This window comes from Curcuma longa, chromosome 17, assembly GCF_044706935.1.
Source record: "Curcuma longa cultivar G26 ecotype Majalengka, Jawa Barat chromosome 17, ITB_CL_G26_1.1, whole genome shotgun sequence".
Taxonomy (NCBI): domain Eukaryota; kingdom Viridiplantae; phylum Streptophyta; class Magnoliopsida; order Zingiberales; family Zingiberaceae; genus Curcuma; species Curcuma longa.
The window spans coordinates 7,962,812-7,966,739 of record NC_133877.1 but is presented as its reverse complement, the minus strand read 5'-3'; the positions used below and the strand labels follow the sequence as shown (position 1 = coordinate 7,966,739).

The 3,928-nt window shown below is 42.4% G+C and overlaps 1 pseudogene; it reads right to left on the bottom strand.

Annotated features, from left to right (window-relative positions):
- Positions 1-1,131: 1,131 nt before the first annotated feature.
- On the bottom strand, positions 1,132-2,570 carry LOC141848332 (putative mitochondrial protein AtMg01110; annotated as a pseudogene).
- Positions 2,571-3,928: the final 1,358 nt, after the last annotated feature.

Genomic DNA, 3,928 nt, shown 5'->3' with positions numbered 1-3,928 from the left:
GTAGTTTTGAATAGCGTCGGCCCTAGAGGTTCGGATTAGTCGTAAATAGCCCCAAAGGCTACTTATTTCCTCTGCGTAGCAGAGGTACTTATCTTATATTATATACAGTTAGTCTACGCCTTTGGGGCTATTTATCTCCTTGGGAACTTATATTATATACAGGCGGAATTTAGATTTCTTTTAGGTAAATATCTCCTTTATATTTATTTTAGGTAAATATCTCCTTTATATTGATTTTAGGCTTAGTCGTAAATAGCCCCTTTGGCTATTTATATGCCTCTGCGTAGCAGAGGTACTTATCTTATATTATATACAGTTAGAACTTAACTTAATATTATGGGGGGCCTTTGGGGCAATTTCTCTCCTTTAGTCGTAAATAGCCCCTTTGGCTATTTCTCTACTCTGCATAGCAGAGGTACTTATATTATAGTAAGGCGGATTAGTCTACGCCTTTGGGGCTATTTATCTCCTTTCGTAAATAGCCCCTTTGGCTATTTATCTGCCCAATATATATACAGGGGTAGCAGAGGAACTTATATTATATACAGGCGGATTAGAACTTATATTATGAATGCAGGGCCTTTGGGGCTATTTATCTCCTTTGGCGTAAATTGCGTAGCAGAGTCGATCGGATTAGTCGTAAATAGCCTTTGGGGCTATTTATCTCCTCTGCTACGCAATTTACGCCAATATATAGTAAGGGCCGCCTTACTATAATATAAGTTCCTCTGCGTAGCAATTTCACTCCTCAATTTACTATATATTAGGGCCCTTACTATATATTGGGGAGATAAATAGCCCCTTTGGGGCTATTTACGACTAATCCGCCTGTATATAATATAAGTTCCCAAAAATATAGTAAATTCCGCAATCGCAATTTATACAATTTACTATATTTTAGGAACTACTACTTTTGCAGGCACGACTCTTACTCTTGCTGCGGTAATAGAAGATCATTTATAAGCGGGCCCCCAAACCAAACCCTTTCTCCGGTTCAAGAGGGCACGCACCTGCTCCACTATTTGTTTATACTTATACGTCCCGAATGCGTACTAAAGGATAAACAGAACAGGAATGGAGTACTCGACTTTTAAGTATAAGTAGAGGAAAGTCTATCTTTTGATAATGCTCTTAAGCAATAGGGTTAGAAAGACCACTATCACCACAAGAGTCGGAGAATCTTTCTCCCGATTCACCTTTCCTCCCATGTGACAAAGACGGGGGTACCGTCCCAAGAGTCCATCCATCCCCTAGATCCCAACAGCGCCATAAGAAGCCATACTTTATTGAATTCTGATCTTTTGTATTTCTCTTCCATGTGTGAGAGATCATAGGAGGATCAAAGAGCTCTTCAAGACGAGGATCAGGCGCAAGTGCTACCAAACAGTACCACTTAAGCCACTTTAACCACTCGTTCATCCACTCGCGGTGAAGGGTGCGCTCAAGTGTAAGTATCTCTCACCTGCATACCATAAGTGATTATCTGGGATCAAGACCAATTGTTTAGGCTTATAACCAGACCTCACCCTATCAATTATAATTCCCTTCAGATAAGGATTGATAGGTTTTCCCCTCCCCAACCACAACTCCAAAGGTTCCAAAGGTAAGGTAACCGATACATAGAAAGGGACGCAACTATGCGCAATCTCTTCCAGCGTCGTGAGACGTCCTTGGAGAGCATTCGCGAGCGAACTCGGAATCCCGCGCCAGCTAACCTAATAAGACATCGTCTACTGATTGAGTACTTTTCAGACATCGTCTACTGATTGAGTACTTTTCAGCTAACTGACAGAGTCCGATAAGTGACGAAGATGCTAAAACCGCCTTGGCAGAAACCGGGGAAAGGTTAACTTGAACCCACCCTTTCATTTTAACCCTGCTTAGCAAACTCCAGAGAACCATTCTTAGAATCTAATGACTTTGATTTAGATATGGATCAGAATATCTAGCAGAGCTTTGTATTTTTCAGCCACAGCCCTGTCGGCGATCACTATGTCGTCGCCGCGAGAAGGGCATACTTTCTCTAAAAGGCGCCTTTCTCCTTGGGTAAAGAAACCACGCAGCCAACCACACCATAAAAGAAAATGATGTGAGAGACTGAAGAGGGCCCAAGAGCCGTAATATCCTAAGGGTTGACCAGTAGCGAAATTCAAATACCTCGCTTTTATTAAGAAATTCAAATACCTCGCTTTTATTAATATTAATAGAGGGCGATGAGTAAGGAACACGTTCCACCAGATACTTCCGTAGACAACGCATAATGACGTGGCTCGTCCAAAAGAGTCAATATCGCATTAATAACTACCACCGGCCACCTATCTGTTGCGGATGCTAAATCGAAAGATAAAACATCTGTAGGGTTAAATCCGCTAAGACGGTGGATGGGACCTTCTTGTCTGACCGGGTATACGAGATAAGACCCGCATAGCCCAATCATGCACAGGATGTAAAAGGCGCTGCCGCACATAGTTACCTATAGCAAAGAACCCTCTTTTACCAGCTCCCGTAAGGGTACATGTCAATCGACCTGGAAGAGGTCCTAGGAGACCAATATGACTAAAGATCCCCATCAGAATGGGCTCCACCTTTTCATGGTAGAAGCTTAGGTCCTCCCAAACAGCCCTAGTATTGTATTGTATTATAACTATAATTATAATCTAGCGGATATAAAGTCCGCTTTGACCACAACATCCCAGGGTGCCAGTCAACTGCCTTCTGATTAAATAACCTAGCCGTCATGGCAAAAGCCGCGAGCTCGTATTTTAAAGATGAAAATACGTTGGGCTCGGGTTTCGGCACGTACCTACGGTCATCATTGGGAAGTGACTTCCAAGTCGGCGCTTCCAAGATATACCTTTGTGAAGAAGTGACTTCCAAGTCGGCTTCCAAGACAAGATATACCTTTGTGAAGAGGTATCTAAGAAAGCCAGTTGTGAAGAGTCGCCAGGGCATATATTTCTCTTGAATTGTGAAGAGTCGCCAGGGCATATATTTCTCTTGAAGGGGTTTTCATTTCGTTTTTATAATTACCAACAGATATTTTATACGAGGCATATTCTGCTGCGGCCGTGTTATAGTCTCAAACGTCGCCTTGCTAACACGCTTAGCGAGAGGAATGATTCTACACACACTAAACCATGACAGATACAACTTTACCAAATAGTCTCCTCTATCATCTCGCTTCACCAAATAGTCTCCTCTATCATCTCGCTTCATAATAATAAAACGATGATGTTTTGGAATGATTACTGGTATCCCTGCTCGACTAAGACACACTTTGACTGCTGATTCGTCAACTATTATAATAGGTGATCCAGCATAGTTGCAAATGCACAGCACACTGTTTCAAATATAAGGAAGTCAATAACAAACCAGACTTCCGAAATGAAAAACGTAGAAAGACCTTCGCGCGATAACAAGAGAAAGTCTATCTTTTACTCTATGGAGGAAAGAGATAGAGTTTCAAGTAAGAGGCACAATAAACTCATTAAAAGGTGAAGAAGCTGCTGCTGCTCTTCCTGTTCTAGGTGTCACTTTCTCGGCACCACTATTTCGAATGGTTGAAGGCGTAGCTCCCGGACTGGATTTGCTTAAACCGGACTCTTATCTTACGTCAAACATTTAGTAGCAGGGGTAGCTGGCATCGGGAAGCACTGGAAATAGGATCGGAATATTCAAGACCCTCTTTAACCTATTATGAAGCAGCTGCTGCCGGCTTATAGCTTATAATAAATAGCTGCCGAAGGAGAGTCCGTATAAGTAATAGCTGCCGAAGGAGAGTCCGTATAAGTTGCTGCTGTTTCAGTTAATTTATCGGAGAAGTCAGTAGGTTTTCTTTGGAGCGGAACGTCGAGCTTCTCCTCTTTCTGAACCGGATTGGCTCCCCTCCCCGACCATAGGCTATTCATACTAGCTGCTGTTCTACTAA